Here is a 12,555-nt window from a genome sequence, read left to right on the forward strand (position 1 = left end):
TAATCTGCTCCTGGATGGAGGTACTGAGCTCCAGCAGCAGGTGGAGGCGTGGCAATGTGGAAGGCACATGGTTGAGGGCCCAGCTGGCTTCGAGTAGGCCAGCGATGGGGGCTGCCCAGGAGCCGGGAAGGGAAGCACACACCTGTAGGGCTCAGGCAGGTAGAGGCCGTGCAGCTGGGTGCCTGTGTGTGTGTGCAACCTGAAAGGGGATGAAGGCTTGTGTTAGGAAGAGGGAGAAACAGGTTGGAGACTGGTGAGTTGAAGCACACAACACAATACCTGGCCTAGGCCTTCACACAGGTTAGATCACTTCCCTGGAATGGTACGGGGTTCCTGGAGGACCTGCCACAGAGGGTAAATCAGAATCCAGAGTTCTCTGGCTTGGGCGCTGCTAAGACCCCCTGTTCTCTGGCCCTTACTGAGGGGTGTGCCCAGTGTGGCACAGCCGGTAAAGCTGCCCCCAGCATCTCACGGGCAGTGGTTGTGTCCCGCTGGGAGCTAGTGCACCTGGGAAAGCAGTGCAAGATGGAAGACCTGGGAGGAGCTCGACCTAGGGTCAGCTTCTGGCTGTGTGGCATCTGGGGAGTGAACCAGTGCATGGAAGACCTTTTTCCACCTCTGCCTTTAAGGAAGTAAATTATCTTTTAAAAGACAAACTGGCTTTATTACAGGTGCTTGTAGGGCTCAGTTGAGGCAGCAGGCGGGGCGCTGTGCAGTTACTGTCTGGTGTGGAGTCTGGTGTCTGACAGGCTGAGCTGTGCCAGAAGGCCCCGCCGAGCTCTCTGCACCTGTATGGCTTCAGGCCCGTGTGGATTCTAGAGTGAGGAGCTCTGGCTGAACGCCTTCCCGCACTCTGAGTGGATTACGTGATGCAGAATGAGCGCCGAGCTCTCACTGAAGAGTAGGGCTTCTCCCCGTGTGGGTCTTCTGGTGGATTAGAAGGTTGGTGCTCGGGCTGAAGGCCCTGCCGCACTCCCCACACGCATAGGGCTTCTCCCCTGCCCCATGTGGCTCTTCTGATGCTGGGACAGTGAGGAGCAGTCGCTGGAGGCCCTGCCGCACCTGGCACCTGTACGGCTTCCCGTGTGCTGCGACGGCTCAGACCGCGCTCTGCCTGCCCCGCGGGCACCGCTGCACCTGGGTCCTGCAGTGGCTCCTCAGAAAGCGCGTGCCTAGGTGACGCAGGGACCTTCCCATCTGCAGAGATTAAAGAGCAACTGCCCTGGTGGAAGAGACATAAAAGGCCAAGGGGTCTACGTCAGGAGCGGTTTGCCCTAAGGAACCCGCTAGAGTGCACAAATGCACGGGCAGCGTGCCCGGCACAGCACACCAACATCTACAGAGAACCCGCTACAGTAGGGGTGAGGGCACGCCGCGCACCACCCGCAGCCTGGCTTGTGTGCGAAATGTGTGCACGAACAGCTGCGGACAGACTGAGCCCTCTGAGTCCCTGCTGACAGCGTCCTAACGAAGGCTACAGACTTCAGAACAAACAGCGGGGAGAAGTCAGCAGCACACTGCTAGCTGGAGAAAGGGCTACATGGACCTGCTCACTTAGTGTTCATTTTAGGAAAATGTCACATTTTGTGATGTGCTGGGATTTTTAGGGAATCTTGATTTGTAAGTCATTTTTGCTACAAAAAAGTTGCTTTAAGAATAAATAGTGGGGCTGGCACCATGGCATTGTGGACTAAGCCTCTATCTGTGGCACTGGCGTCCATATGCGTGCCAGTTCTAGTCCTGGCTGCTCCACTTCGATCCAGCTCTCTGCTGTGGCCTGGGAAAGCAGTAGAAGATGGCCCAAGTCCTTGGGCCCCTGCACCCACATGGGAGACCTGGAAGAAGCTCCTGATCGGCCCAGCTCCAGCCATTGTGGTCATGTGGGGAGTGAACCAGCAGATGGAAGACCTCTCTGTCTTTAACTACCTCTCAAATAAATAAAAATCTTCAAAAAAATAAATTAATAAATAGCATTGTTTTTATAATCAGCAAATAGGTTTTACTGTTTTTCAAGATTTTTTTAGGGGCTGGGGCTGTGGTAGAGAAGGTTAAATCACCTGCAGCATCGGCATCTCACGTGGGCAGTGGGTCGAGGCCTGGCTGCTCTATTTTCCATCCACCTTCCTGCTGATGTGCCTGGGAAAGCAGAAGATGGCCCAAGTACCTGGGCTTCCGCACCCTAACCTGGAAGAAGCTCCGGGCTTCTGGCTTCGGCCTGGCCCAGCCCCGGCTGTTATGGCCATCTGGGGAGTGAATTAGCAGATGGAAGATTTCTCTCTCCTCTCCTCTCTGTATCTCTGCCTCTCAAATAAATTAAAAAAAATTTTTTTTTAAGATTTATTTATTTGAAAGCCAGAGTTACACAGTGAGAGAAGAGGCAGAGAGAGAGGTCTTCCATCCGCTGGTTCACTCCCCAGGTGGCCGCAACAGACAGAGTGAAGCCAGGAGCTTATTTCGGGTCTTCCACGTGGGTGCAGGGGCCCAAGGATTTGGGCCATCTTCCATTGCCTTCCCAGACCACAGCAGAGAGCTGTATTGGAAGTGGAGCAGCAGGGACTCTAACCGGTGCCCACATGGGATGCTGGCACTTCAGGCCAGGGCATTAACCCGCTGTGCCACAGCGCTGGCCCCTAAATTAAAATTTTTAAAAACATTTATTTGAGGGCCGGCGCCGAGGCTCGACAGGCTGCCTAGCAGCGCCAGCACACCGGGTTCTAGTCCCGGTCGGGCGCCGGATTCTGTCCCGGTTGCCCCTCTTCCAGGCCAGCTCTCTGCTGTGGCCAGGGAGTGCAGTGGAGGATGGCCCAAGTGCTTGGGCCCTGCACCCCATGGAGACCAGGAGAAGCACCTGGCTTTTGCCTTCGGATCAGCGTGGTGCGCCGGCCACGGCAGCCATTGGAGGGTGAACCAACGGCAAAGGAAGACCTTTGTTTCTCTCTCTCTCTCACTGTCCACTCTGTCAAAAACAAAAACAAAAAAACCATTTATTTGAAAGGCAGAGTTACAGAGAGGAGAGAGAGAAATCTTCCATCTGCTGGTTCACTGCAGACGGCCATAATGGCCAGGGCTGGCTGGGCTGGGCCAGGCTGAAGCCAGAAGCTCGGGGCTTTTAGGTTTCCCACGTGGGTGCAGGGCCCAAGGATTTGAGCCATCTTCGCTGTTTTCCCGGGCGCACTAGCAGGGAGCTGGGTCGGAGGTGCAGCAGCCAGGACTCGAACCACTGCCCACATGGGATGCCTGTGCTGCAGGCGGCAGCTCTACCTGCTGTGCCACAAGGCCGGCCCCAGGACCCCATGCACTTTAACATGTGAATCAGTGCGGAATACAGATGTGTGCTGAGACCCCTTTGTCTCTCACACAGGGTCTGCATCAGGGAGTGTGGCTGCAGGAAGGGCAAGGATCAGTTTTCTGAGATTCTTCCTTTGCCTTCTACCTTATTTCTCGGAGAGAGGCACCAAGAAGGAGGCAGGGACACGGACAAGTTGCTGGGAAGAGGACAGCGGGATGGAAGGACAGGCGGCAGTGTCAAGGCGCCACGTGGTGAAGAAGGCAGAGTGTGCTCCCATGCCACGTTGGCAAGAATCACATTTTTAGAAAAGTGGGCAAGGCTATCACCTCCTAGTGGCTTAGTCCACTTGTGCTTCCACAAAAACTGCTTTCTCTTCCTTTTGTTTTCCCTGCGTTATTTCCCCAGCAGGCTTGAGGCCAAGCTGGCCCCTTCAGGTCCCAGGCACTGAGGAAGCTGTCTGTAGTGCTGCCGGGACGCGGGCCCTGGGCAAACCCCTGAAGGCTTCACCCAGTCCGTCTCCCAGCCCCAGCGGCAGACACACCTGGGTCCATCCTTCCTCTCTCTCCTGTCGGGATGGCAGGCTGCAGCCCGTGAGGTCCCCTACTCAGTGCTCTGGAGCGATGACCTTGGGGCCTGCTGTGGCATTTCAGGACAGTTCGGCAGGATGTAACAGCCAGGCAGGGGCTGTCACAGCTGGCAAGGGAAGGCATGGGCGCCTCCGAGAAGGGACCACCAAGCAGGGATGCGCCAGGCCTGCAGGGACGCCGCGGGCTCCCACCCAGGGAAGGGCTTTTCCAGGGGCCGCCACGGCTCCGGGGGAGGAAGCTGTGCAGTGAGGCCTGGGTGCACCCCAGTGCTAGCACTCCCTGCGGTCATCAGTGTCTTGGTTTCCCCTCTGTAAAATGGGCACATCCTCATCTTCCTCGCAGGGTCGTTAGAGGGGTCGAGCAGACGTGTTTCAGAATGGCCTCTGCCCCCAGACCCCTGCTCACCTGGACAGGAGCTTCCGGGGTCAGCTCCCTTCAGCAGCCACGAGGCCTCCCTCTGGTCCAGCGAGGAGTTCATCAGGCCGGGATGCCGGAAGTCCTGCTCAGGGAGGAACACACAGGCCTGAGAGTGCAGTGAGCATAGTCACTCCAAACGGGCCGGTCAGGCCGTTCATCTCATTCACCCAACAAACAACGAGGACCTGGTGCAGGCAGGAGACACGGCAACAAACCCGGCAGACGCGGTGCCCAGGTCTCAGTGAAGCTCCCCTGGAAGGAGCTAAGGAAACCGCTTCAAGGAGGTTCCAGGAGCCTGGCCCAGAGGGAAGCCTACTGCGGAAGGTGGGGTGTGCCGGCCACGGAGGGACTGACCCAGGGCTACCCCGGCTCCTGGGAATCAGAGAAGGTGGAGGTGCGGCCCCAGGGGAAGACAATGGAATGGCTGTCTGCCAGCCGGCCACCAGGGGGATCAGCACGCTCCCAGGGTGCACCACACCAACCCAAGATCCCTATCCCAAGATGCACCACAGCAACCCAAGATCCCTGCACGGGGAAGGCGGGGCCCCGGCTTTTCAGCAATGAACAGCTCAGTCTTTAGGAAGGAAAGCGCCTCACCCAGCAGGGCCAGGTTCCCGGACTGTCCTGGTGTCCCCTCGTTGAGTCTGTGGGGGCTCCACCCCTCCTCGGTCGGAGCCCGCGTCACACTGGTGGAGGGCACGCATCCCTGTAACAACAGACCCCTGTTCCCAGCGCCGTCTGGACCTGGCATGGGGGCGACATGAGTAACAGCGGCAGCTCTGGGGACTGGAAAGTTACCCGTCACTTCCCGTGCACCTCACACTGTGGCAGATCCAGACACGGCCCAGAACACCTCTGGTTTTCACAGCTTCCTCGTTCTGACAGACTATGAGTAAATGCTGAGAACCGAAGTGAACGGAGGAAAATCAAATGGGCGAAAACCAACAGGAGCTTGGCAGTTAAAAGAGCCAATACAGAAAAAACGCAATCAGACCGATACGGTGAAGAACCAGGTGCGAGTTCTCAGAGAAAGCTGGGAGCGGCTTTCCAGAGCACGTAACAAATGTTCCGGAGAACCGATTACCATCCAGCCCGCCCAGCAGCCAGCAGGCGCCGTGTCCAAGAACAGACTAGGCGGGAGCAGGGACTCGGGGAAGACCGCCGGGAGAGGCAGGCCCACCAGCGATGGCACAGAGGCCAGGAGGCCTGCTGTGTGGGAAGTGGTTGGCAGGCAGGCCAGGGGAGCGTGGAGAGGGGAAGAAGTTCTAGAAAGGGCAGCTGAGGAAGGACGCGGTCTTGAATGACTGGACAACCTCAGCAACAGAGCACCCTTGGAAGACAGATGCGCCGCGGAGGGAAGACGGACGGGGCAGGCAAGGAGGTGGCCTTCAACAGCGTCGCTGTCACGTGGAGGGAGACCTGCTGGGGAAGCTACAGGTGGATCAGAGACGTTTCCTGCTTGGAGGACGGAAAGATGGTGGGCTCGCCACGAGGAAAAGAGATGTGGGGGGCTGGCACTGTGGTGCAGCGGGTTAACACCCTGGCCTGAAGAGCTGGCATCCCATATGGGTGCCAGTTCTAGTCCCGGCTGCTCCACTTCTGATCCAGCTCTCTGCTATGGCCTGGGAAAGCAGCAGAAGATGGCCCAGGTCCTTGGGCCCCTGCACCTGCGTAGAAGACCCAGAAGAAGCTCCTGGCTCCTGATCGGTGCAGCTCCGGCCGTTGAGGCCATCTGGGGAGTGAACCAGCGGATGGAAGACCTCCCCCCCCCCCCATAACTCTTTCAAATAAATAAATCTTTTTTTTTTTTTTTTTTTTAAAAGAGAGACGTGGGAAGAGGGAGCTTGTCAGCAAAGCACCCAGTTGGTTCCTGAGCCCCTGGAGACCCGCAGGGCCGGACGTCCTGTAACAGGTGCAGACAGGGAGCTGTGAGGCGTGCAGGTCACAGCTGACGCTCATCCTATGCCAACGAGGCACCTGCTCTGCACAGTGCCCCCTCTGGAGACACGTGTGGAAGGGTGGGGAGTGGGGCGGCCTGGTAGAAAGGGAAGACCAACCAGGAAGTGACACCACAGCACGTGGCCAGGTCCGCCGTGCAGGAGGAGGGTCCACCTGCCCCGCTGTTTCCTGTCCATTCCCAGCTCAGGGAACGGTTCCTCACTTACTAGTCGGCCAAGGTAGAGACCGAGTGTTACCTTCTCCTCCCGTGGTGCTTCGGCTTGGAGCCCAGGGCTCCTCCTGACGTCCCAGTATCTGTCCATTTCTCCCACTCACCCCACTGCCCGTGCAAGCCAGCGTGGTTTTCCAGGTGCAGACTGGACTCCTGACTTCCGGCTTTCCCACGCCACCCTTCACACGGAGGCACACATCAATCAAATGGAGAAAAAGGACTGGTCTTTTAAAGCGAGAGAGAAAGAGAAGAGAGAGGAAGGAAGGGCGAATGGGAAAGGAGGGAGAGAGACGGCGAGAAAGAGCTAGAGATTCTTCCATCCTCTGGTTCACTCCCTCGAAATGGCCTCCTTGGCCAGGTCTGGGCTAGGCCAAAGCCAGAAAGGAGCCTGGAGCTCTATCTGGGTCCCCCACGGGGGCGGCAGGGGCCCAAGCACTTGGGCCATCTTCCGCTGTCTTCCTAGGTATGTAAGTGGAGCAGCCAGGACTCAAACCAGCACCCATACGGGACGCCAGCATCCCAAGCGGCGGCTTAACCCACTGTGCCCCGACGCTAGCCCCAGGGTCAGTGTTCAAAGCTATGAAATACTTCAAACATTAAAACTTAAAATATATTACTTCCCAGTAACCAAGGAGGTCAAGTCTAAGATATAAACGCCATGAACCAAGTAACAACATAAGGAAAAACTGTAGGCAGTCCTGGAGAAATTTAAAACATTGGTTTTGTGAGATGTTAACATAACTGGGTCACTGGCAGAGCGAACCCAAAAGAAACAAACACAAGGCAGAGAGGCGCTGGGCTGATAAGGCTGAGCCCAAGCATCGAAGCTTCTGCCCAGGCACAGCGCCCTGGGCTCCCGTGGGCAGGGCCGTGGAGTCTGCCCGCACAGCGCCCTGGGCTCCCGTGGGCAGGGCCGTGGAGTCTGCCCGCACAGCGCCCTGGGCTCCCGTGGGCAGGGCCGTGGAGTCTGCCCGCACAGCGCCCTGGGCTCCCGTGGGCAGGGCCGTGGAGTCTGCCCGCACAGCGCCCTGGGCTCCCGTGGGCAGGGCCGTGGAGTCTGCCCGCACAGCGCCGAGAGACCACAGCCATAATCTCAGGAAACCTAGACAAACAGCAGCCACGGCCAACACTGTCAGTGAAAAGAAGGCAGAAAGTGAACTAAGCCTCAACCCAGGAGGCTGCACAAACGGACTCAGGGACTGGCGTTCGGGGCCGCGGCTGGCGAAGCTTCGGTAGGATCCCTGTGAGCAAACCGGAAAACGCTCCTCAAACCCTGAGCGGATTCTAAAGGATGCGGGCCGAGCAAACCCACGCTGCGGACGACAGACAAGGGAGCGTCTGAGCGAGCGGCCAGGGGAGCACCGAGCGCCGTCTCCGGGGATTCAGGGTGGCTCCTGCTTTGTTTTCCCCGCATCTGCACTCACGGGGAGGGGGGGGTCAGGGAGCGTCTGCACTCACGGGTGTGTGTGTGTGTGTGTGTGTGTGTCAGGGAGCGTCTGCACTGGGGGGGGGAGGGGGTGTGTCAGGGAGCGTCTGCACTCACGGGTGTGTGTGTGTGTGTGTGTGTGTCAGGGAGCGTCTGCACTGGGGGGGGAGGGGGTGTGTCAGGGAGCGTCTGCACTCACGGGTGTGTGTGTGTGTGTGTGTGTGTCAGGGAGCGTCTGCACTCACGGGGGGGGGGTCAGGGAGCGTCTGCACTCACGGGGGGGGGTCAGGGAGCGTCTGCACTCACGGGGGGGTGGTGGTGTCAGGGAGCATCTGCACTCACGGGGGGGGGGGTCCAGGGAGCGTCTGCACTCACGGGGGGGGGGTGTCAGGGAGCGTCTGCACTCACGGGGGGGGTGTCAGGGAGCGTCTGCACTCACCGGGGGGGGGGGGGGTGTCAGGGAGCGTCTGCACTCACGGGGGGGGGGGGGGTCAGGGAGCGTCTGCACTCACCTGGGCCCCGCCGCAGCCACTCCTTCCCTCCCTGTGTGCCCCCCCACCCCCACACCTCGGGAAGGGCAGGGTCCACAGGGCAGCTCCTGGGGAAGAGGAAGCAGCCCTGAGGCATGGAAGCGGCACCGACTGTCACTGCGAGGAGGAGGTTCCCGGGGCCCGGGGCTCACCCTGCAGGCCCGCAGCTCACCGGGAGGGAGGGGGGAGGGTCAGAGGGAGCCTCTCGGCACCCCGATCACCCCCGCCAGCCCGTTAACCTCTCGGCGGGGACGACCGAGGGGCGCACGGGCGGGGCAGATGACACAGGGCCCAGGACAAGCACGCTCTGCCCAGGGACGACCCGCTTAGCTCTGCGACCTGGGACGGCGGCGACGCTCTGGGACCCGGCCGGGACGCACAAGTCAACACGCCGCAGGTCCCCTGGCTGGCTCATGTTTACGGGGACACGGGGGTCAGCACCACTCGGCGCGGCCTCCCGCGGACAGTACCAGCCGAGAGGCCCAGGCGGCCTCGCGGCTTCCGAGCACCCTGGCTGCCTCCACGCCCCCTCCTCAGCCCGCTGAGCGCAGGCGCACAGGCCCGAGGCCCGTCCCCGACGGCTGTGGCCGCGGCGACCCCGAGGGCGGCCTCCTGCGGCCGCGCTCACCTCCGCGCCAGCACCGGGCCCGCTCAGCGGGGCGACTCCTCTTCCTCCCCGGCTTCTCCCGCAGAGGCGCGGGCCGGGCCCGCCGCGGGGCCTTCCCCGCTCCGCGTCCCCACTCCTCGGCTCAGCCTCAGGCAGGACGCAGGCTACCAGGCCCTTGCAGCCTTTCCCTGTTAGCCGCGAGGAACCGGCGCCACTTCCGGTCATGCGCACACGCCCGCCGCCGCCGCCGCGGTCTACCGCCGGCCAGAGCCTTTTCCTCTCCGGCCGCCAGGCTTTGGACGCCGCGCAGCTTCGTGGGCCGCACCCTCCAGAGAGGCGTCCACCTGTTCCCGGTCCCAAAGCCCACCATGCTCTCGTTGGTCGCGCGTGTCCGCCGGGTCCTCCGCGGCCCCGAGCCTGGGGGCTTCTGGGACGGCGGGCGAGCCGGCCGCGAGGCACCCTGGGAACGGCGGCGTTGGCGCAGGCGCAGACGCTCGCTGGGCTCGGGGCGCCGCTCTGTCCCGGTGGCGAGGGTCCTGTCGCCTAGGGCTCTGTGGGCTCAGGGCGCGGCCCATGCCCCGAAGCCGTTTCTCAAGCAGGTTCCCGAAGGCCAGCTCCCTTCTGATTTTTCTAGATGAACCTGAGGGCCCGTGTGTTCTCGGAGGCCGGGCAAAGCCGCACAGCTCGCGGACCGCGTCCCGCCCCAACTCTGCGGCGGGGCTCGGCTCGCTCGCGGGCTGGGTCACCCCGGGCCCTGGTGGACTCTGGCCGCTCTGGCCTCGGGGTCCGCGGCCTCACCGAGGCCTGTGGCTGCCGCCTCCCCACTCTCTTCTGCCGCTCTCCTCCCCCTTGGCGGAGCCTCCTGGTTCCGTGGGGTCCACCCAGGTGACTGAGACTGTCTGGAAGTCAGTCGTGGAACCTTAGCCGCTTCTGCAGTGAGGCCCCGTGCCGTGTCACCTGGCGCTCGGAGGCTCGGGGGTTAGGACGGAGGTGGGAAAACCATGCTGGAGTGAATGGACGCCAGAATCGGGGGCTGGAGGGGCGTCCCACACCTCCAGCCCTCAGCCGCATCGGTGCCCGTGTTTAAAATATGAAGATTTATTTACTCGAAAGAATGACGGAGGGCGGGAGGAAGAGAGAGAGAGAGAGAGAGAGAGAGAGAGATCGATCTTTCATCTGCGGATTCACTCCCCAATAGCCGCAATGGGCAGGGCTGGGCCAGGCACAAGCCAAGAATCTGGAACTCCATGTGGGTCTCCCACTCGGGTGCGAGTGCACGAGCCGTCATCCGCTGCCTCTCTGAGTCCACCTTAGCAGGAGGCTGGATTGGAAGCAGGGATGGGACTTGGTCCCGGGCACTCTGACCTGGGATGTGAGCATCCCAAGAGGTGGCCTAGCCCGCTGGACCCTGCCTGCCTGGACCCAACCTTAAGGAGGCCTGAGAAAGCAGATCAGACAGGAGCTGGCCCCCGAGGTGGCCGTGAGCAGCCTCAGACCCTCCCCCTATGCCGGCCACCACCGCACGTGGAGATCAGAGAGCACCCGGGGCAAATGCACCCCTCTCCCAAGAGCAGCCAGAAGTGCCCCGGCCTGGCGGCCCCGGCTCTGTCCTTGCCTGTGATAAAGCAGGGCCCAGCAATCCATGCCTTGTCCCCTTGGGGCAGTGGCTGTCCAAGTGGGACCTGCAGCCCAGTTGGAAAAGCAAAGCTGGGGTCCTACTCTGCACCTGAGGAGCAAATGGGGGTGAGCAGTCTCTGATCTGACAGTGCTTCCAGGTGATCCTGATACACGCTGAAGTTTGAGAACCGCTGGCTCAGAAAGGGCTTCGTGGGGAAACAAGCGACACAGGCAGCTCTGACTTCCACAGGCTCCTTCCCCTTCTGCTGAGCCACACGGGCCAGGAGTGGTTACAGCACTCACAGTGACGCCCCCCACCAGGGCCTTTGCACCTACAGGGGTTAGAGCTGCTTCTCATGTGTGCTGTGTCAGCCTGGGTCAACCGGGGAGGCACCTGAGGGCCCTGGGCAGCAGCCGCCCGTGCTGCCCCTACAGTGGCTGCTCGGGCTTGGCACTTTGCACTTCTGAGCACATCCCACGGACCTGTTTGCCTCTGATCGCCTCTGTCTAGATGAGCTGCATTAGAGCAGGCACTGTCTTTCCTGGCACTGCTCCATCACCACTGCAGAACAGGGCCTGGCACTCACTGGTACTCCAGTGCCGAATGAATGAATGAGTGAATGAATGATGTTCCTTGAGACAGGCACAGGTTCTCCTGGGCTCTTGATGAGGGCTCCGAATGCCTGCTCCAACCCTTTCTCCACCCCACCACCCTCCAAACCCGAGCTTGGCATTTTGTCTGCTCACGGCCAGGAAGGCACAGCCGCTGGCCTCAGCTCTGATGGGCGGCCTTCGAGGGAAGAACCCTACCGCTGTGTCCCCATTCCTCCACCTCCATATCTTGGATGACATTTGTCATTTAAAAAAAGATTTGAAAGAGTTAAGAGAAACAGAGATCTTTCATACGCTGGTTCCCTCCCTAGGCGGCCACAATGGCCGGGCTGGGCCAGGCTGAAGCCGGGAGCCAGGAGCTTCATCCAGGTCTCCCACGGGGTAGCAAAGGCTCAAACACTTGGGCCGTCCTCCGCTGCTTTCCCAGGTGCATTAGCAGGGAGCTGGATTGGAAGTGGAGCAGCCGGGACTTGAACTGGTGCCCGTATGGGATGCTGGCACTGCAGGTGGCAGCTTTACCTCTACGCCACAATGCCGGCCCCAATTTTCGTCATCTTAACCGTCAGCCATTCCCTGGCCATTGGGTGTGAAGCCAACAGCGGTTGCTATGGCAACAGTTGGCCTGGGTTTTCCTGTTGACCAGAGTCTAACCAGTGGCCAGCATCACTGTGCAGTCTCAGCTGTGTCCCAGCCCAGTCCACACAGGGGCAGCACCAAGGACACCAGGGGCTCAAGCTGTGGGGAGACTGTTCCCGGAACCTGTGGTCCCCTCCCCTGGGGCGTCCCTCGCCTGTTTGTGCCTTCTTCCGCAACACAAAGAAGCCTCTGAGCTGCTCCCTCGCGTGGTCCTCTCCGGTCATTTCACCCGGTGCCGGTGCCGGGGATGGTGCCCCCTCCCCCCACCCTGGGGCCAGGACTCAGCTGCGGCAGGGGTCGGCGGGCCAGACCCCACGCAGGCGCTCCCCTCGCCAGGGAAGGCTCTGTCGACACCCAGGATGCCCCCCCCCCCCGTCCCCAGGGACCTTCGCGGCCAGCTGTTGGTTGTTTCGATGATGGGTTGGGAAATGGGCGTGGGCATCTTCTACACTCCTGGGAGTGTGGTCTGTGAGGGCGGGAGGAACAGAGCGGGACCAGCCCGGGAGCGATGGAAGCAGCAGCTCGACTCTCCCTCGCTTGGCCAGCGGCAGCTCACCTGGTAGGGACGGAGCCAACTGGCAGAGCGTCACACCTCGGCCAGCACCCTCTGCCCAGGGCCCAGCCGGTGCTAACCCCCTAACGGCCACTAGGCGGGGGCAGCTTC

General features: G+C 60.9%; 1 long non-coding RNA gene across 7 annotated transcripts; it reads right to left on the reverse strand.

Moving 5' to 3' along the window:
• Positions 1 to 642: 642 nt before the first annotated feature.
• On the reverse strand, positions 643 to 9,470 carry LOC133771534 (uncharacterized). 7 transcript variants are annotated; one of them, XR_009867584.1, is made up of 4 exons: positions 9,371 to 9,470; positions 4,891 to 4,999; positions 4,282 to 4,375; positions 643 to 1,222 (listed from the first exon to the last, which is right to left on the reverse strand). It is a non-coding gene; the product is annotated as an uncharacterized LOC133771534 (long non-coding RNA). The 7 variants fall into 7 exon arrangements; XR_009867583.1 differs by having other exon boundaries at positions 4,891 to 5,037; XR_009867580.1 differs by lacking the exon at positions 9,371 to 9,470 and adding an exon at positions 9,048 to 9,317 and having other exon boundaries at positions 4,891 to 5,192.
• Positions 9,471 to 12,555: the final 3,085 nt, after the last annotated feature.

This window comes from Lepus europaeus, chromosome 12, assembly GCF_033115175.1.
Source record: "Lepus europaeus isolate LE1 chromosome 12, mLepTim1.pri, whole genome shotgun sequence".
Lineage (NCBI taxonomy): Eukaryota > Metazoa > Chordata > Mammalia > Lagomorpha > Leporidae > Lepus > Lepus europaeus.